At 34.5% G+C, this 23,141-nt stretch overlaps 1 protein-coding gene across 2 annotated transcripts in view; it reads left to right on the top strand.

The window, feature by feature from the left end:
- Positions 1 to 7,626: 7,626 nt before the first annotated feature.
- The window catches only part of akt3a (v-akt murine thymoma viral oncogene homolog 3a), a 201,651-nt gene continuing 186,136 nt past the window's right edge, over positions 7,627 to 23,141 (top strand). The window contains exons 1-2 of one of the 2 annotated variants that reach the window (XM_073919621.1): positions 7,627 to 7,852; positions 7,945 to 8,055. The gene's annotated coding sequence lies outside the window, so the exon portion shown is untranslated. 2 annotated transcript variants of the gene reach the window in all.

Here is a 23,141-nt window from a genome sequence, read left to right as displayed (position 1 = left end):
ACTTATTCGCTTTATTTTCTATTTAATTATGAGATTTAAATACTGAATTTAGGTGACATTTTAAGCACTAATTTTATCTGCATTTCCTTGTCGGATGGACATCATAACCACACTTTTGATGTTGCAAAAGTATTTCCTAAATATTTCGAATAAAAAAATATTGCAAATATATAATTTTTTAATACAAAGGTATTAGATCATACACAGTGCATCCAAAAAATTGTCATAGCACTGTACTTTTTCCACATTTTTTTTACGTTACAGCCTTATTCCAAAATTAATCAAATTGATTTGTTTTCTCAAAATTCTACACACAGTGCGCCATGATGACAATATGAAAAAAAAAAATTATTTTAATTGTTGCAATACTATTAAAAATAAAAAAAACCTGAAAAAGCACATGTACATAAGTATTCACAGCCTTTTCTCAATACTTTGCTGATGCACCTTTGGCAGCAATTACATCCTCAAGCCTTTTTGAATATAATGCCACAAGCTTGGCACACCTGTCTTTGGGAATTTTTGCCCATTCCTCTTTGCAGTACAGCCATTTTGAGATCTCTTCAGAGATGTTCAATAAGATTTAGGTCTAGGCTCTGGCTGGGCCACTTGTTGTGAAGCCACTCCATTGATATTTTGGCGCACTAGAGCACTCTGAAACAGGTTTTCATTTAAAATGTCACTGTATGTTGCTGCGTTCATCTTTCCCTCTATCCTGACAAGTCTTCCAGTTCCTGCTGCAGAAAAACTTCCCCACACCATGATGCTGCCACCATCATGCTTCACTGTAGGGATGGTACTAGCCTGGTGAGTGTATGAGTGAGTGAGTGAGTGTACTAGCCTGTAGTGTATGTGTGGGTGTGAATGCAAATGTATGGGTGTTTCCCAGTGCTGGGTTGCAGCTGGAAGGGCATCCGCTACATAAAACATATGCTGGAATAGTTGCAGTTCATTCTTCTGTGGCAACCCCTGATAAATAAGGGACTGAGCCGAAAGGAAATGAAAGAATAAATGAAATTTCTGCATTTTTACAACCGATATTTTGGCAGTTAGATAACGTATACACTGTCTGTGTATTGTTAATCTATGATCACTAATTAGGGATGTACCAGTATCAGAATTTCACGGAACGATAAAACCTCGGTATGAATGACACGGTACGGTATTTATTGAATAATTTACAGGAAAAACAAAACTAATGAAAAAAAAATGAAAAACAAAGTGCCTAAAGTGTTTATTTACCTTAGCACTGAACATATAAATTACATACAAATTAGCCATCTATCTGTAAGTTTCGAAACAGGCACTTCAATTTTTTTTATTTTAATAACAAAAACTATTAAACCATATAAAAGAAATAAAGTTCAAATTTAGTATTGTTGAAAACTCATCACATTCAACATTTAATCACGCACTCACTTAGATAGAGATGGGGTTTTTAGGGAAAATTATCATATAACTATAATCTGGTAAAAGCTGGGATCTCTGGGCATGTCCCCTGCAACAGAAAAAAAGATCTCTCATTTGGGACTGAGGTTTCTGGGACAGAGAGATATGAATTAGGCAAGGTTGACAGCAGTGGGTAATGTTGTGCATTGTCTTTCCACCACTTGAGAGGACAAGCCATGAGTGAGATAGAGGTCTCTTTGCGGTACAAGTCAATGTCTGCATCAATCTAACAAGTGTGCTGTGTTCTGCAGTCCCCATGACAGTTTTTAGTCGTATTCCTCGACTTATATTTCACCACAGTCTGGCAGTGCCTGCATACTGTTTTTTCTTTGTCTGTCACCTTTTCTCCTTTTTTCGTATCTTTTTAGAAAGAAACTGAAATGCTTCCACACATTCTTATTTAAAACTCGCTATAGGTTCGATCATTTCCAACTCTCTTTCTTCCCCCCTACTAGCAACACACTCCATTTCCGCATAACTGGATATGTAGTGACAACAGACCGCAAAGGATGATGGCCACGCCTAGGCTGATGGGAATTGTAGTTCCCGCTACCTCCCTCATTCGCCTAAGCAAACTTTTCTCAGAAATATAGTTTTATTGAGTCATGCGCCAAATATTTACAATATTGTTACATCCCTACTGATTATTGTTCTGTGTGTTACAAGAAAACATATGAGAACTTATTAAAATATATAGAACATTTGAATTCAACTGAAGTTGTTTCACCGTACATTCATCTGTCAAGCTCACACACATGTAAACACACACGTCCCATATGGCTCCACCTGACCAGGAGAAGGTAATATGAGGAGCTCATAGGAAATCCTTTTTTCTCACATACACAGATATTCACATTCCCCCAGTCCAGACGGACAGCACAGACGCACATCCCCTCCCCCGAACCTGAGGTGTAAGACCTCTGACAGCACTTTTACCTTACCAAACATCCCCTCCCCTTCCTAAATCCTCGTCCCCATCACACACTGACCTTCCCTGTGGACGAGAGGGCAGTTTGCCAGCTGAACCCTGAGAAAGTTTTAGGATGTCAAAGAAGCTCAGGAGATTTATCCATAGCGGCTTTCATGTTTGTCCACGTCAGTGGTCGCTGGAGCCCCTATAAGCGGCCCTGGATGGAGAGAGAGGCAGCTGTAGGCAGAGAAGACACATGAGATCAGGCAGAGCAGCTGCAGCCACAGTCAAAGGTGTGCAGGACAGCTTTATCTCTTTCAGATGGGCAAACATACGGCCAGAAATGTCCATTCTGCTTCACCTAACTGCAGTCAACTGGCTAATGCGGTCCCAGATTGATGGATGACAAGAAAAGCACGATAGGCCTAAATTAAAGTGTTGACCTACAAACGCTTCTTTCTTTCTTTCTTTCTACACTCCAAAAATTTATTTTGCTACTTGTTCAAACTACTTATGTAAAATGAGTTAAAACAACACAATTCTTGAGATTTTGGATATCTATCTGTCTGTCTGTCTGTCTGTCTGTCTGTCTAACCTTTTTCAGACTGCTTTAAACCTATCTATCTATCTATCTATCTATCTATCTATCTATCTATCTATCTATCTATCTATCTATCTATCTATCTATCTATCTATCTATCTATCTATCTATCTATACTTTTTTCAAACTGTTTTAAACATCTATCTATCTATCTATCTATCTATCTATCTATCTATCTATCTATCTATCTATCTATCTATCTATCTATCTATCTATCTATCTATCTATCTATCTATCATCTATCTATCTATCTATCTATCTATCTATCTATCTATCTATCTATCTATCTATCTATCTATCTATCATCTATCTATCTATCTATCTATCTATCTATCTATCTATCTATCTATCTATCTATCTATCTATCTATCTATCCTTTTTTCAAACTGTTTTAAACATCTATCTATCTATCTATCTATCTATCTATCTATCTATCTATCTATCTATCTATCTATCTATCTATCTATCTATCTATACTTTTTTCAAACTGTTTTAAACATCTATCTATCTATCTATCTATCTATCTATCTATCTATCTATCTATCTATCTATCTATCTATCTATCTATCTATCTATCTATCTATCTATCTATCTATCTATCTATCTATCTATCTATCTATCTATCTATCTATACTTTTTTCAAACTGTTTTAAACATCTATCTATCTATCTATCTATCTATCTATCTATCTATCTATCTATCTATCTATCTATCTATCTATCTATCTATCTATCTATCTATCTATCTATCTATCTATCTATCTATCTATCTATCTATCTACCTACCTGCTGGCACAAAATGTTTATCTACTATTAAACAGAATTTCATATCTGTCACCTTTCAAGGTTTTCACCTAGTTTCTTGGTATATTCTGCTTTTTTTTGAGCAAACGCATGTGTATGTAATCCCAACTGCGGTGTGTAATCTGTGGCCTCTCTGTGGGCATGGACAGCTGATGAAGGGACAGAGGGAATGTCTGCCAGGCCTGCTTTCCTGTGGGTTTAAACAGGACGTTCCCCACCTGTGTCACAGCACAGGACCGTGGCCTCACCTCTGCTGTACCTCTCTCTGCCATCTGGAACAGTCAGTGTGGGCAGGGGGCCGAACTGAGGCCGTAGCGTAGGACCGACGACTCACAAAACAGCTTTATACAGAAATGCTCTGCACTTTGTCCAGAGGGATCAAGAAATAGTTCATTTCAATGATGCCCAGGTGATACCTGGCCAAACACTGAGGTCCATAGCAGCTGGGGCTAACATGCTCTACTTTAAAAATTGCAGAGTTCTCATGTGAGAATTAATCTGGGCCCTTATGAATTTATTGAACAGAAAATGAAATGGGACAGAAAAGCCGAGTTCTGTCAGTCCGCTCGTGTTATGTACTGCAGTTCCGACTTTGGCCACTTAAATGTTTGGCGCAGTTTCGCCAAATGAGAAGTGTGGAAAAGGGATGTAATAAAAGGTGAAGGTTATTTAATTAAATATTATACTTTTGACCAGATATAAAGCTCACCATGTTCTTTTTGTTTATCCAGTTCTAAGCTAAAAAAACACACACACAAAATAAATAAAAAAATAAAAATAAACAAGCAAAAAATACTATGTAAAAAATTAAACATTTTGGAAAATGTCTTACATCTACAAAACTCCTTATTTTCTAAAGATTTATTTATCAGATTTTTCTGACAGTTGACAAACAAAAGTAAAAGAGAAAATAACAGTACAAATAGTAAAACATTACAATTTTATAAGAGCACAAAATTAATAAAAAATAAAAATAAACCACTATAACCCACATTGTGCAACACACAGTAGATGATGTGCATAAACAATGATGTGCATTCATTTATACAAATAAAGCATGTTAACAGGTCAGAACTGAAAGTTGAGGTTGGCAGCATGGTGTATTAGGTAAAATAAATAATGATAATAAAAGAACAAAGAAAAGAAAAAATTAAAAAGAGAGAGAGAAGAGTAATAACTGCACTGTTTAACATTTGCAAGTTTAAAATTTGCACATTCAATGCACCACATTGAACTGTTTACTTATTGAACTGTACATACCCACTGCATATGGGCATTTGTAATTATGTACCCACCCACTATACATATACACTTGTTATCATGCTTATTTATCTGCATACTACTGATTATTAATAGCAACCTGCACATATATTCATATATTGTAACATATACACTTGTAATCATGTTTATCTATCCCTGTACATATATTCATATATTGTAACATATACACTTATAATCATGTTTATCTATCTGCACACTACTGATTATTAATAGCAACCTGCACATATATTCATATATTGTAACATATACACTTATAATCATGTTTATCTATCTGCACACTACTGATTATTAATAGCAACCTGCACATATATTCATATATCGTAACATATACACTTGTAATCATGTTTATCTATCCCTGTACATATATTCATATATTGTAACATATACACTTATAATCATGTTTATCTATCTGCACACTACTGATTATTAATAGCAACCTGCACATATATTCATATATTGTAACATATACACTTGTAATCATGTTTATCTATCCCTGTACATATATTCATATATTGTAACATATACACTTATAATCATGTTTATCTATCTGCACACTACTGATTATTAATAGCAACCTGCACATATATTCATATATTGTAACATATACACTTGTAATCATGTTTATCTATCCCTGTACATATATTCATATATTGTAACATATACACTTATAATCATGTTTATCTATCCCCGTACATATATTCATATATTGTAACATATACTCTTATAATCATGTTTATCTATCTGCACACTACTGATTATTAATAGCAACCTGCACATATATTCATATATTGTAAATCTGTTCATAGCTTATCCAACCTGTATATAATGTTCATAGTACATCCATCTGTAAATATCACCATAGTTTTCTATAACTGCACTTTATAACTTATTCCTGTATCCTGCACTTGCTGCTATTGCACTGCTGGTTAGACCTAAACTGCATTTCGTTGCATTGTCCTTGTACATGTGTAATGACAATAAAGTTGAATCTAATCTAATCTAAAAAGAGAAAAAATCCTAAAATGAATAGGCTGGGGGATGGCACGTTCTTCTTCTGCTGTGGTTTTATGTCAAGAAAGAATTGTATCCCATAGTGCTAAATCAGCAATAGTACATATCTGGAAACTACACTATAAAGATGGACAACCATTCAATACAGTAACTGCTTCAAGTTTCAGAGATTTTATATGCTCCGTGCATGTCAACCAAATGTTAGAAAATTTGACCACTGAACCTCTAACTCTATATTTAGATTTTTCTAATTTAACAAAAAATAAGAAAATAAGGCGTTTTTAATCCATTGAGTATGGGATGGGGGTTGAGGAGACTTCCACTGCAGTAAAATACACAGCCAGAGAGAAAAGGTATTAATTCAGAACAAAACTGCATGTTTAATCATTGTGTTACTTGCTGCTTGTTTGTAAATAACTGTAAAACTGGCTATGCATTTCTGATGTGTGTGTGTGTGTGTATATATATATATATATATATATATATATATATATATATATATATATATATATATATATATATAAATATATATATTACTATTACTTTATATTTACATATAATATAATATTTACAAAAAATATTATTAACCCTAACCTGCCTAGTTAACCTAATTAACCTAGTTAAGCCTTTAAATGTAATTTTAAGCTGTATAGAAGTGTCTTGAAAAATATCTAGGAAAATATTATTTACTGTCATCAAAGATAAAATAAATGAGTCATTAGAAATGAGTTATTAAAACTATTATGTTTAGAAATGTGCAGAAAAAAAATCTTCTCTCCGTTAAACAGAAATTGGGGAAAAAATAAACAAGCAGTGTAATAAGGCAGGGGGGCTAATAATTCTGACTTCAACTGTATACAGTTGAAGTCAGAATTATTAGCCCCCCTGAATTATCAACCCCTTGTTTATTTTCCCCCAATTTCTGTTTAAGAGAGAGAGAATATTTCCTAAACAATTTCATAAATGACGATTAGTTTTATATGGAATGACTTTGGCATTCACAAGTTTAGTTCATTTCTCATCTTGATGACACCAACACTTTCATTGACATCAATACTTGCTTTTGAGGAATTAGCTATCCATCATGAGCAAGTGACACACTTTTGCAGGTTATCAACTAGGTTTTGCAGATTGTACTAACGTTAACTGTTTGAGAAATGCATTAACTGTTGTGCAAATGTAAATAGTTTTGTGAGAAATGCACCAAAGACAATGAGAAAAACTGTAAATATAAGTAGAAAGGGTACATTTCAGGACTTGGGGCCCCATGACTGGAGTTGCTTAGGGCCCCTATATAGGGGGATTTAGTGATTAAGGGGCCCTAAGCAACTCCAGTCATGAGGCCCCAAATCCTGAAATGTACCCTTTCTACTATATATATATATATATATATATATATATATATATATATATATATATATATATATATATATATATATATATACTATAAAAAAATACTATTACTTTATTATTGCATTAATTTCTATTATTTCTCTTCCTGATAGATCACTCTGCTCCTAGGTTTCCCCGACCGCGGGAATCCTCTTAATTCCAGCAGAATTCCCCTCCATGCGGAGCTCCAGAAGCGGCGCATCTCCTGTAAACAGCGCGGCTCTCGCGAGATTTCCTCAGTGCACGCAATAGCGGAGCAGAGCGCCTCTGGAGCGGTGTGGTGTGGGCAGGCGGGAGACAGAGCAGCTGAGCCAGGCGCGGACTAGAGCAGGAGACGCGGGCTGACAGAGAGGGTAACCTGCCGAAGACGCCGCTGTGTGCTGTGTCTGAGCGGCGGTTCCCGGGGTAAGGAACTACCGCAGCCTTTCCTTCAGACAAACCCTCATTTCGTGACAACACTCTCCAGTAGTGACCACTCGAGTCTGCTCTCTCTGTAGGCGTGCTTCTCCGATTATCCCGTCCATCCTCGCTCCCTCCTAGCCTGTAAAGAGGACGAGCACTTACCCAGGGAGGCAGGGGAAGCACTTTGGTCTCCCTACCAGTGCCAGGTAAAAACAAACAAACAAACAAACAAACAAACCAAACAAACAAACAAAAAGCGGCCGCTATATGACTATGATGCGAATGTTTTTGGCTCATTTTGTCGGAGCGCGTGTCTGATGTGACGCAGCTTCGGTTCACTTCAGCATTCAGCGCATATGAACAGTTGATGCTGCGGCTGTAAAGCGCTCGAAATGAGCTCTGTGTTTTCCCACACAAATTCCACTTATTATAGCGCCTCCTTTCATGCATGATTTAATTTTAGTGTCAGGGTGAAAAAAGCATGGGCAATAGTGAATATCTGTTTTAATTGACGCAGCAAGACGTGCTGTTATTGTTTTTAGTCAGATTATTCGTGTTATTTGAGGTGAGAGATTTGCAACTGACTGATCTAGACATTGATAACTAGCCAGCAGGTAGTGACTGAGGTCGTGGGTGTCGCGCGAACTTCCACGAAGTGCCAATCCAATTTCCCGCATTGGCTTTAACTGTGATGTTTGTAGGTGTCACGCCTTCTTGTTTACATTGCACTGACAGCTCCCTCCTGACTCTTGCGTGCAGCGCTGGCTCTACTTAGTTACTTAGTAACTAGTTACTGTAATTAAATCACTGATCCGCTGAAAAGTAAAGTAAGGTATTACTTTTCAGTTTTACTTATTTTAATTAAAGTTACTTGACATAAATAATGTCAAATTGACAATTCTGTATAACTCTATTCTTTCTTATACAAATATATTTTGTATTCATATTACATTTTTAAACTAAACAGTATCTATGAACATGCTTAGGAAGCAATGAACTGAGTGAAAAAATTGTTTGTGACAAAATATGGTATAAAAAAAGAGATTTTTTTGTTGTTGTTTTGATATTTGCCTAATAATTGATTTTTAAATGCATTTGCACAACAATGCATACGAAACAATGAATTGAGTCAGAAAGTAATGGCAATGGCATGTGTGAAATATGGTGCCATTAGTTTGAAGTGTTTTTAGTGTTGTTTTTATGATTTCTCTAATTATATCTTAATTACCACAATTTGGGGTAAAATTATTATTTTTATTTTATACTCAAGTAAAAAGGTCTCTTAATATTGGATGGCCTCATGATTATTATTATTTTCCTAAAAAAATCCAACATATTTTAGCAATATATTCTTTTTTGAAATTAAACATTTTTTTTCCTGCAAAAGTATCGAAATATGTGGTATTTTTATTTTGACAAACAGCCTTCTAATGCTTTAATTCAAGTTCAAATTGTGAACTAAAGTTTTTTTGTGATTATTTTAAAGCTTATAGAAATAAATAAATAAATAATAAATGAAAATAATAATAAAATAAAACCTAATTGCACAACTAAATGGGGGGTCAGATGTCTACATTTATGCATCAATCTCAATGTTACAATTCGAGTAATGAAAGATCTCAGTCTAGATCCAGCTGGAAAGTTTTAACGTAAGAAAAAAGGGCTTCCAAAGTTTAACAAATGTTCTGTCTTTGAAGGGAGGATCTAATCTTCACTAGTTTCACAAAATACAGAACATCTTTCAACCACCGTACATGTGAGGGTGGCTGGGGGTCTTTCAGTTTAATAAAATTACTTGCCCAGCAAGTAAAGTAAGAGAGGCCACAAAGTTTATAAAGTAAGTGGGGTAAGGTATAATTATCAGGCATCACACCAAACCCAATGATAGGTGATGGTGCTATACCTATAGAAGTAATTAAACTAAAGTTTTTTTGCTATAATTTATAATAATACAAAAATCTAAATAATCAAATAAATAAAAAAAAGAAATAATATATATTTCCAGAATTTTTGTACCTATAATTTAATTATAATTTAAAATTATAATTTAATTATAAATTAAAGGGAATGTATGGGATTAGGGCTAAACGATATTGGAAAAATCTGACATTACTATATTTTGTTTTGCTGCAATATATATTGCAATATGAATACAATTCACCAGTTGATTTGAATAGCTATATTTGAAAAGATTTAATTAATTTAGATCGATTGAGATCAAATCTTTTCTAAGCAGTGCATACATTATAATAAATTCACAAGAAAAATTAAATAATAAACAGTGCTTTATGGTTTTCTGGGGAGTCTAACAGTATTTAAGTACAGAAATTTAACAATCAAATGTAAAATAACGTGGTCATCATTGTCTAAATAATAAAAAACAACAATATTATATAATAATATCTTTATTTTTTAATCTTTAATAAGTAATCTAATCCTGTAATGTGACTATTGCAAATACACGCATTGCGATATTGATTTTTTTCAGCCCTATACAGGATGTATGAAATATTGTGTCATTAATTTAGCATGTTTCCTGTTTAAATAAGCTAAAGCTAAAAGGTCCTGTTTAACTCAAATGTAAACAATTAAATATGTTAATTTTTTGTTGTCTGTGCATTGAGCATTCGAGTCAAGCAATTAAAATACTTTTTCAGTTGTTCAATTTCTGTTCAGATCAATCGAATGACTGTGCATTGAGTCAAGTAATTAAATTAGTTAGTAGTATAGCTGATGTTAGTTTGTGCTGAATTCACAGTTCTTGTGTTCATTTTTAAACTATATATTTGTTAGGTATTTCAGGCCTGCTGGCACTTTCAATATTTCAATTAACGTCAAGTAAAATGAAATTCAAACTCATACTCTAAAGTTTAGCACTGAATAAATCATAATCAGCACCTAAGGTGATTGTAGTTTATACTGTAGTTCAGCCGTGACATTGCAGAAATAGAAACCGTTTATAAAATAGAAACTTTAGCATTATTGACATGGGTGGACAAACATTTCTTTTAACATGGAAAATATTCCATGGCACAGCATCATGTTGTGTGTAGTTAGGACATGGTGTAAGGGTCAAGAAAAGGTAAAGATCTCTGGGATGTTAGTTATGCTATAACTTTTTAACAATATATTATTTTTAATCCATGCATATGTTTAAATTTTTTTTCTTGTCAATTTTAATCAAAATTTAAAAACTCTTAGATGTCTCTAATCATTTACTCCTCTGAAATACATGTTTCACCTAAAAAAAGATTAATTTAATTGCTCACCCTGCACGTCACCCAATATGTTGGTGACTTTTTATTTTCTCTAGCTACATTTAAACATTTAAAGAAGACTTTTGGCTGAAATCATAATCTTTGGTGATTCATAAAATGTTAACGGCTGCTTGCACAGTGAGAGTCAAAAATACAGCTACAGGCAAAACAAAATGAATACTTTTGGTTGGAACATTAATACTATTTACAGCTTTACAGTATTACTTTTAATCCTCAGTGTCAGCTGATCTTACTTCCTGTCAAATAAAGGTGTTTATCAAATAACACTGAAGTCAATCTTTCTGATGCTGCAAGCAGACTCAAATTATTATATACTGTATAGGCTGCAGTATCCAGGATAAGCACAAAAAACAGTCAGATGATAAAAGGTACATCACATGCAGCAATAAATAGCATTTTATGAATCAAACACACACACAAAACACGATTTTGGCTCTTCATCTTGAATGGCCTCATGGTGATTGTTATTTTCCAAAAGGTTTTCCTTGAAAAACTTTTTTTAAGGTAAATATTATTTATTATTTTAGCAATATCTCACATTTTGAAATAATATGTATGTATGTGTGTGTGTGTGTGTGTGTGTGTGTGTGTGTGTGTTTGTATATATTTAATATATATATATATATATATATATATATATATATATATATATATTAATATATTAATATATTATATATATATTAAATTATTATTATATTATATATATATTAAATTGACCATCTATGTCATTTAGATCTGGAAATTACAGTATGGTTTAAATTTCTGGGTACAAACAAAAGCTCGGCAGCAGCACTAACAGATTATTCAGACACTGAAAAGAGCTGTTTTAGATTAGAGCTTCTCTCATATTGAGCTGAGAATGACCAAAAGTGCTGTGCGGGGTGTATAAATGCACATTTACCAGTTGTTGTGTTACTTTACTTTAAATGATACGTTTCTCAGGTTTTTGAAGTGTTTGTGTTATACATTTGAGGCTGTGTTTTTAACAACCTGTTTGGGTTTAAAGGAACACTCCGCTTTTTTTGGAAATCCTCTAGAGTTAAACAATTTAGAATTTATTCAGCTGATTTCCAGATCTGATGGAGCACTTTTAGCTTAGCTTAGCATAAACCATTGAATCAGATTAGATCATTAGCATCTGTCATAAAAAAAAATTGAAAAGAGTTTAGGTAACCTATCTTTTTAAATCTTGAGCTTTTTGTAGTAAAATTGTGTACTAAGACTGACGGAAAATGAAAAGTTGCTGCTTTGTACAATAGTATCTGGATGCAGCTTTTATGATGCATGCTGAGATTGCATTGCTCAGAAATGCAATCTCAGACAGAATGCACTCAATGGAGCTAGTGACGTCACTGTGAGGGGTAGGGATAGGGGTGGGGTTAGGTGAGTGCATTAAAAAGCATTAGATGCAGCTCTGATTGCACTGCACCGAGTCAGCAGCCAGACCCCTCTCGTTTTGTATAGGCTGATATGGCTAGGAACTATATCTTCATTCTAGCGTTTTAATTAAGGAACTTTGCTGCCGTACCATGACTGCAGCTGGCACAAGTTGAAAGATTCAACTCTTTATGCATCAGTATTACTTTATAATTTGCTTGCATGATGTGCAGTGTAACATTTTCAACATGTTTTTACTGTTTCTTTGAACATCCTGCAAGACTTATTAACGGGAGATTCATTTTTAAGGAAGTCTTTAAGTAGATTACATAAAACAGGAGCAAAAGACATTATTAAATTGACCTCACATTAAGTGCTCTCTAGCTCTATGGAGAGACAGAGTAAGAGCACTCAATAATGGCTGCAGCGGATTAGCAAAAGTTCTCTGAGTGCTCAGACGTCCACATCCGCTCGATTTCATTCACAAATTTCTCATTTCCTCTTCTTAGGTTTTTGATAGACCGCAGTGTCTTCTCAGTTTCTGTTACACAGCTTGCGGCTGCAGCATTTGTGGGTGACTGCAGACAAATCGTTCATTATTTATGTCTCTCAGCAACAATACTCTTTCACATTACATGTAAACAAAACCTTATGGAGAAGCTGAAGTTATTTGTAAAACGTAAAGAGGGCCCTTTAAAATCATGTGTTTTTGCACAAAAATTCCATTTGAATAATTTCCATGTTCAATTTAGTTTTTAATTAGTCGTTAAAATATAATAAAAAATAATATAATTAAAATATAATATAATTAAAAAATGTAAAATATAATATATATATATATATATATATATATATATATATATTTATATATATATATATATATATATATATATATATATATATATATATATATATATATATATATATATATATATATATATATTATCAAGTATATATAAAAATTCTAATATACTATTACAGTATTGCTATTTCCCTCCCAGTTATTTCTTAGTTGTAAGTAAAACTTGGAATAATAGTTGTGTAATTAGTTTGAAAATGTTAAATTATATAAAATAAATAAATGAGCAATATCACACGAGTAGCTGTGCGATATGGCTGTTACTGGCTCTGACTGGTGGGAGGCGTGGTTGTGTGTCCCACCAATGATGTTATACAGCCATATCTCACTGCTACTCGTGTGATATTGGATTTATACAACAGTTTGATGGCATAATAGTGTATATGAAAAGACAATCAAACACAAAGAGTCTAACCATCCTTTTGTTTGAGGAACTACTTTCTTCCGCCATTCATTTACATCTGCAGCTGATGTCTGAACACTGAAACGTGCTTCTTCACAAATGTCACTTTAAAGCTATAGTTCAGTGTTTCCTCTAGGAATTTTTCCAGCTGTGGCGGCAGACTCTGTTGGGCCTTTTACACAGATCTACTGGCTACCTGTGGCGTTATTTTAAAGACAAATGTCGTGAGCACAGTATTACAAGTCGGAATCGCATTTATGTTACACGAGCATGCAAATCTCTTTGCTTGCGCACCGATTTCCTCTGTTCTTGCACAAAACGTCTTGCACACCCTCAAATAAACGCTGCTGAAGTGTGATTTAGTGCGTTTATGTTGTGAGTATGTCTCCAACATTTATTAGGTTTGCTTTGAATATTTCTGAATATCTCCGAAAGACCTACAGAGCTGCATTAATGCGTCCTGAAGTAAAGTGAAACAGCCCTAAACTCCAAAAAGTAAAGTCATCTAGAAATTTTTAAGTAATATAAAGCATTATCTATTATCTATAAAGTATAATTTTGTAATCTGTGTTCATCTTAACTGAAAACTACGCCGTGTTTGCTGGCCTCACACATCACGCACCTGTCAGTCAGTTAGTCATTTTGTCAGCACGTCACCTTAAAGGGTTAAACTAATAACGCACGGCTCTACTACGGTTACAGAAAAGCTTGCGCTGTTAAAATTTACTTACCTTTTCATGCGTTTTGGTGTGATTATAAGCCGATATTAAAAAACAATGACTGAATGTTGTGAATGAGTAGTAATTGTTGAATGATTCTCTACCATAATGTCCAAAGTGATGACAAAACAGATGATTTTGCTCACATTTTAAGACTATAAAACTGAACGGCATGAAATCCTATCCATCTACAGAGATTTCAGAGCATTTCTCTGTTGCAATCGGGAGATCACAATAATTAACCTCGAAAAACCCAAAGCAAAGCAAACACTACCAGATTGCTGTTGTGTTTGCAATAAGGAAAAACACTAAACACATAAAGGCATTTCTTCTTTCTTTTTTTGTTTTGTTGAACTAGTCTGCAGTAATAAAAACAGGAGACTCATTAGAAACAGATGGCCAAGCAAAAAAATTAACTCTGGGTTATACAAAGAGTGGCCAACACAAAATGTATACATGCACATTCCTGATATCCCCCAGGAATATCCATCTCACACTCAATACACTACAATTACTATGGTATAAATGCAGCACTACAACATAAAAAAGAGAGATCGACTCAGAAAGTCTCTTACCAGTTTTATGATGATTTGATCAGCTGTAGTTAGAAATTGCTTGTTTGAGTTTTCCTTTTCTAAGTGTTTATTATGCGGCCTCTGTCATCATATTGTGGCGAAACATCAACCGTCTTTGCTTTGCTCAGTATGACAGGTTGATGGATGCTGATAGGCTGTATCTCCGAAACCATAAATATTTAAAATAGGCACTGACCTTATGGTTGAACTGCATAGTTGCCTCTAAACAACTACATTCTCAACTAAAAAAGCCTCAACACATTAGGTTGTTCTACAGCTGCAATATTTGTCAAACTGTAGTGAGTTGATCTGCTGTCACTCTATGTGGGCGGAGTAATACAGAAGGGTGAGGAGGCTGTACGCATTCTGATATTGCAGAATATCGCACGGCTATCAACCAATCAGATTTGAGAACCTGACAGAACTTTTGTATAAAATAAAATAATTACATAAATCACAGAAATCTAAATATATTGCTATTGTACACCATTGTAAAATGTGCACTATATTAATAATAATGACGATGATTATTATTATAATTATAATTAATTCATTCATTCATTTCCTTTTCGGGTTAGTCCCTTTATTAATTTGGGGTCGCCACAGTGGAACTAACCGCCAACTTATCCAAAATATGTTTTTATGCAGCGGATGCCGTTTTAGCTGCAACCTATTACTGGGAAACATCCATACACACTTATTCACACTCATACACTACGGACAATTTAGCCTACCCAGTTAACCTGTACTGCATGTCTTTGGACTGTGGGGGAAACCGGAGCACCCGGCGGAAACCCACGCGAACGCAGCGAGAACATGCAAACTCCACACAGAAACGGCAACTGACCCTGCCGAGGCTCAAACCAGTGACCTTCTTGCTGTGAGGTGACAGCACTACCTACTCCATCACTGCAAAAAAATAAAATAAATAAATAAACAGTACTTTATGGTTTTTGGGGTGTCTAACAGTATTCAAGTACAGAAATTAATCACTCAAATGTCAAATACCATGGTTATCATTGTATAAATAATAAAAATATATCAAATTTAATAATATCTTTATCTTTTAATCTTCAATAAATAATCTAATCCTGCTATGTGACAATTGCAAATACATACACTGTGATATCAATGCTCAAACAATATATTGTTCAGCCCTGGTGCATGATATGATAATATTCTCAAATTAAATGGTAAAAAGTCTGGTGAGATATTTGTCAGAGCAGCTCTGCAATGAAGTTCATCTGTCCTTCTTTAATTTTTTATACCTCATAAAAATCATAGGGCCCTACTTGAAATAAATGTGCTTTGTCTTGTGAAAACAGTGATGTGCTGACAACATTTATTTCTGAAAATGGGTTGTTTTTTATTACTGAGGTGTAATGTTTTCAGTTTTGTATATTCACTACGATTGGCTATAATGTAACTGTGGGGCACTTTGTTTTGCTTGGCAGCAGGTGCTTAATTATTCTTGTGTTTCATCAGAATCTTAGCATGTTAAAGTTGCTGACAGTGCAAACTACAATAAAGGCACATTATGAATTTGCTCTTTGCTTGCAGCCAAAAGTAGATTCAAGCAAAGCAATATTAGAAGGGCTTGTAAACTGCTTATTGTGAATGAGTCTTGTTGTAGGGGGCTTGTGGGGGGAGCTCGTGGATTTGCTTAGCTTCAGGGTAACATTAGCACCTATTAGAGAAACTGAAAGTGTTGCTTGGAAAGGGCTGAATTTCTCCCTCAGCGATTCTCCTCTGATTACTTGAAGAGAAAATATCCATCAGTCGTGAACTCTTTCAGGGGAAGTTAGATTGTTTGCATGAAGTGAGTTTGTGTTTTCAGTAGATATCTTTTCACCACAATCATAGTGTCTGGAGTTCTTCTGTGCCTTTTCATAATATCCTGAAATACATTTTTTTTGTTCATTTTCATGTCTCTTCTGCCTAACAAAACTGTCTTTATTTAACATCAGTAATCTGGTAAAAACACAAGGTTTGGCAATTATTTTTACTTTTGGCAATTTTTTAACATGGTCCTTGTATGTTATTTTGATAATAATTTTAAATAATTAATAATTAACGGCTATTATAATTATTAGTGGTTTGAAAATATTGTTATTAGTGTTGAAAATACATGTTCTGCTTAATAGCTTTGTGGAAATTTATTAATTTATCGTGATTCCTTGATAAAATAAAAAATAGCTATTTGTAAAGAATTATTGGCGAATAAAACAACGTGTTTGTATATGTTTATTTATTTATTAATAGTAGTAAAAAGCGCACAGACACACACACACTGACTTATGACTTTACTAAATGGTAGTGTATGCATGCTGAGCAGAGTATTTGCCCATGATTTTGACACATCAAACTGAAAAAAAAAAAACAAAAAAAAAAAACAGCAAATTAATAATAATTCCTTACATTTATAGAGTGCTTTTTTGGACACTCAAAACGCTTTCAAATATTTTTGAGGGGGAATTTCCTCATCCACCCACCACATGGATGATGTGATGGCAGCTATTTTGCGCCAGACCGCACACCAGCTGATTGGTGGAGAGGAGACAGAATGATGAAGCCAGTTATGGTTAGGACAGAGGCCAGTCTGCATATTTGGCCACAATGCCAGGGTTTAAACCCCACTCCTTTTTTGAAGGACATCATGGGATTTTTAACGACAGGACCTCAGTTTTAACATTTGAAAGACGGCGCTCACTTAGCAGTATAGGGTCCCCATCAAAAATGCTATTGACTTTAATATGTTTGATGTTTAATATGTTTATTATGTTTAAATAAAAGTGAAAGTATGGATTTTCTACATTTGGTGACTACTGTATATTTCAATAATCATTTAAATATATATCTTTTACAATTTAACAATAATGTTGTTTTTCCTCTAACAATTCAGAATGAAATCACCATAATATAGTAGGCACATTTTCCTTGAGCATTTCACTCATTAAATGGATATGTATTGTTAAAATGCATTCAAGTATAACTGAGAATATAAATATCTGTAGCTTCTGCATGCAGGCTTGTGGCGGATGTTTAGCTGTGCACCGCGGCATGCTGGGAATGATTGATGCAGCGTGTCTGTGTTTGTCTGGACTCAACAGGAGAGCCCCTCCCTCCCAGGCCTGCTCAGGAATTAAATGATTATCTCAAGGGTGCTCCCCTCATTTGTATGGAAAAATTGTATTTGGTGTGGCAGCTTCGGGACATCCCCTGATAGTGCGGCGGCGATAGGCTTACAGATGCTTGGCTGCGACAGTGACGCAGTGGAATTGTGTCTCCTGTCACTCAGAAGAAGCAAAAGGAGCAGAGATTCGGTGCCGCTGCCTGCCAGAATGCAGCCGATGTTTGGCGGGTGCAAAGAATAGCTCAACAGACTCAGTGAAAAAGATCATTGATAATATTGATTGTTTTAACTGCCTGTTTTAAGATGACTTTGTCAGTTCAGGGCATTTTCACACACGGGTCATTTGTAGCATTTGTTTCAAAACCTGCTGCATTTTCTCCCTCGCTTCAATATGTTTTGGCATTGACTGATTTCAGGAATTGTGTAGCAAAAAACATTAGCTCTACGATTGATTGCACACTGTGGCATGAGTAAAAATGTGGTTTTAGCCTGAGTAAAAATGTATTCTTCAACTTGACTTAAAGTAAAGCCGTTTTTAAATATAATGGAATGTTGAAGTAGTTTACGAGATTTCTTTGTGAAATATTAGATTCAATGGGCATCATTAAACTCTATATCAAACTGGTGTAAACTGTATTTGATTTGATTTCTTGAAAGAGTTATAACCCCAATAAAGACTGAACAGCAATTTTTGGTTAAATTAAACATATTGTTGAAAAAAACAATTAAAAAAGTTATTCTATAATAAAAATAAAAGAATGTTTAATTACTGAAAATAAATAAATCTTGACAGATAAAATCCAGCAAAGACGACTTTATTTGCATTTTAAAGCTTTTTTAGAATTAGCTTTTCTAGCTTTGTGTTACACAAAATAGTAAATGGGGAGGAAAAAATTTAAAGTTTTTTTTTTCCCGAACAAGGCATTTTAATACTCTTCTTAAAAAAAAAAAAAAAAAAAAAAAAAGCCAAGTGTGTACGAGCCAAAAATAATAAAGTATAAAACTGCTGACTGTAAATTTAATTATACTGTATTTTTAAACCAATAATACTATGGGAGTTAAAAAAGCACTTCATCTGAACAGATAATTGCTCATATGGATTAGGGATAGGGACTTGATTAGTGGAGGATTGACTAGTGAGTTTAATAACTTTTTCATTCATTCATTCATTCATTTTCTTTTCGGCTTAGTCCCTTTATTAAGGCAGTGGAATGAACCGACAATTAACCCAGCATATGTTTTACGCAGCTGATGTCGTTCCAGCTGCAACCCATCACTGGGAAACATCCACACATACACTCTCATTTACAAACATAAACTACAGGGAATTTAGCTTACCCAATTACCATGTCTTTGGACTTGTTGGAGAAACCAGAGCAACCAAAGGAAACCCACTCCAACATGGGGAGAACATGCAAACTTCAACTGACACAGCCGGGGCTCGAAATAGTGACCTTCTCGCTGTGAGGCAAACATGCTATATATTGCGCCACCGTGCAGCCAATAACTTTTTCGTAATATGCATTTAAAAGGAGAAGCAATTTTCAAATAATGTTTTGTACGTCTATCAGTCAGCATAATAAAACCCTGTCTGAGAATTTGAGAAAGTCTATTAAGAATTCATTTACAGAACCAGCACTACAACCAAACCCCTGCTCATGAAAAATACATGCAAGTTTACTACATCTGAAAAGACATACATACAGCATTGAGCCAGATATAAGATGCAAAGGTTAAATGTATTCATTCACAAACCATGTAAAAGGTGTTTTAAGGCCATGAGATAGTATTGTACAAGGAATCTCGTGGAAGTGAGTCCTTCATAATTGATAATCTGCCCTATATTCTTGATTTGTTTGATAAGGAATAAAAACTCTTGCTCTTTTACTTGCTCTAGTGTTCATTTAAGATCACAACTGAACAAATAATTGGATTTATAGGTAAGGCATGTCTTTTTTTCCACTGAGCTTTGGCAAATTACAGCCATCAAGGCAATGCTAGTGTACAAATCACTGCATTCAACAGGATTATTTTAAGACAATCATCGTAGCACTTTAGATCGCTTAAAGGGGGTAACACACTAGATGCCCCGTGCTGCGCCACATCTTTTAAAATGATAAACACACAACATTGTTACAAAGTTCACGGGCACACGCACAGACACACACACATACCCAGCACGGACACGATACACACATACATACAGACAGCATGCATTTAGCTTTGCACTCTTTTTGCAAGGAAATGTGACAGGATACAGGTTAATCTCCACTACTGTGTGGATATCTGTTGTGTTAATGTACAAAATAAACCTGATTTAACGTCCACAAACCAGAATTGAAGCGTCTTGTTTCATAATTGTTCTGACACGCGGCTGTGCTAATAAAGTAAAGCTGAAGTAAATCACTGTAATTCATTACACACGTGCACTGTTTTAAAACAATTTAAACTTGTGAAACTCACTCTTGATCGTATTTGATGACGATTGATGATCCTAGCAAACTGAACAGACCTTTTATTCCCGTTTGCTTTGCGCTCGTCTTCTCTTGTTGATATGATTATACATGTGACTACCGGGACATGGTAATATGCGCAGCTGTCAATCAATTCGGTGGGTGGGGGGACCGCACTCCTACGTCAAGTTGCGGTCAAGAAGATGAATGGGGATTTTTTACATCCAAAACCATACCTTAAATAAAAATATTCCTAAGTGGAGTCTTTCATGTTGTGATTCGCGTACAGGGTTTCCTGCTTGCGTTAAATGATTAAGAGCTTCACTGATATCTCTTTGGACCTTGAATCACCTATCCACTCTCCTTACCATATTAACAGCAGATTAAGGTTGCAGCTAAATGCACACAATCAGGAATTATCAGTTGGTACTGCGAACACTCGTGTGTCAAGAGGCCCTTTATTGGTCTTTTCTAAATATTCCTGATCCACATTTGTTTTCATTTAAACAGTATGACGGAGCATTGTCATTTGTTTGCTACTTGACATTGAGGGCACTGCTGTGGTCTCCATATCTTTAGGCGATGCAGTGTTTTCAGTATCTGTGACATACTCCGTCATCATGTCCAGCAGTCTAGAGCAGACATCATTTGTTAATTATCTCCGAAGGGAAAATGAGAGCCTTTCAGTAGTTTGTCTTTCATTTACCGAGGACACAGCACTGTGTGTTCAGTTTTTTGTTCATTTTGCTTCACACTTCTGGTGGTGTTGAGTCATTTCCATTTTCTTTATCAGAAGATCATTGTCAAATGTCACAGTTTCTGAATCAGTTCAGGTATAGAATCATTTCGCTCTTTTACTTTTGACTCAGTCTTTCATTTAGAGGCTATTTGCTTGGCTGTTGATAACATGTTGACTTCCCTTTTCTCTACTTGTGTTCATTTGGAAGCTTGGGTTTGATGGACGTGCCTGCTTCTGCAAAAACTAAATGTTATATTAACATATTGAATGTTTAATGTTCAATGCATTTTAAAGGAAAAATGATATAAGTGGAGTATATTTGAAGCAGCATATTAGTTTTGTTGCTTGACATCTCAGGCAGATGTACATATGTTGCTTTATTGTGTTTTTGCAAAGCTCACTTTGCCTGAAACTGCTTTGATATAATGATTGAGGTTTGTGTACTTTGCTAGAACAGCTGCTTACTGCTTAAGGGCCCATTTGTGCTATTTACATTCAAATCGTTATTTATTTGTGTAGTTTTAGACAGATGTCTGTGGATGTTTCCTCGTTTTGGGTTAAAATAAGTGTTGGCAATCTGTTATCAGTGTCATATGTTTAGTTCTCTTCCTCATTCCAAAAACGATTGTGCTGTTACTGTTCTTCTGATGTCATACAATGTTTCAGTTGAAACTCATCAGCAGCAGCTTCAGAAGGTTTTGTTAGAATGTTGTGCAATAAAAGTGAATGGTGATTTAATATGGAAAGCTATAAAAAGGATAGTAAATTCAAACTCGTGTCGTAAACTTTATGTGAGTCAAGAAGTTGTTTTAATGTTTAGCTTAATTATTGGATATATTTAAAATGATCAAAAAGTTTGTAAAGAGGAATAAAAAATTGCAAATAATTTTTTTATTTTAAGTAAATGCTGTTGTATTGAACATTTTGTTTATCAAAATTCCTCTTTATACAGCTGATTTATAGCGGGTCTGTGTTTGCTCACAATTCACTGTAAAGTCACCATAAATGGTTTAAAACAGATTTTTTAATGTTTATGCCACTTCAGGTTTGGTTTCTGTGATGCCTCTGCTGTGTAAAGATGCTTAAAAAATGCTGAAAACAAAAAAAGTGAAAGGCCGTTTCTGGTAGCAAGCTGTTCCTTGGTCATCAACTTTGAATATTACAATTATTCATAGAGGATCAAACAACACTGTTTGGAAATGCCAGATTAATGATAATGATTAATTCTGTTTTGTTTGAATTGAATTTTTAACGGAAATAGGGATTTGAAAAGGTGTGATTTTCAAATCATAAATGGTATGATTATTTTGATTATTAAAAAAGCAGACAACAGGACCCATGAGTCACTTTTTCACTGCTATGGAGAAAATGAAAGTTGTAAACTCCATCTCTCTCTCTCTCTCTCTCTCTCTCTCTCTCTCTCTCTCTCTCTCTCTCTCTCTCTCTCTCGTTTATCTGTACCGTTAGAGCCAATCGCAGCCCTTTCTGTTAACCACAGGAACACAATGACCAATCACAGGTGTCTAAAATTGCATATGGAAAGCATTGTCACAGTGCACCGTGAATGTCATGAATTCAATATGAAAGATGTAACAATCTATACTGTATGTAATGGTTTTAAATATTTTATATATCTATATATAAGATTTTTTATATAAAATATATAATTTATAATTTATTATATATAATTTATTTAATTGGATTTAAAATACTGTAAATATTTTCTTAATTTGGCATAACAACTGACAACTTTATT

This window comes from Danio rerio, chromosome 13, assembly GCF_049306965.1.
Source record: "Danio rerio strain Tuebingen ecotype United States chromosome 13, GRCz12tu, whole genome shotgun sequence".
NCBI lineage: Eukaryota > Metazoa > Chordata > Actinopteri > Cypriniformes > Danionidae > Danio > Danio rerio.
This window is presented reverse-complemented; position numbering and strand designations above follow the sequence as displayed.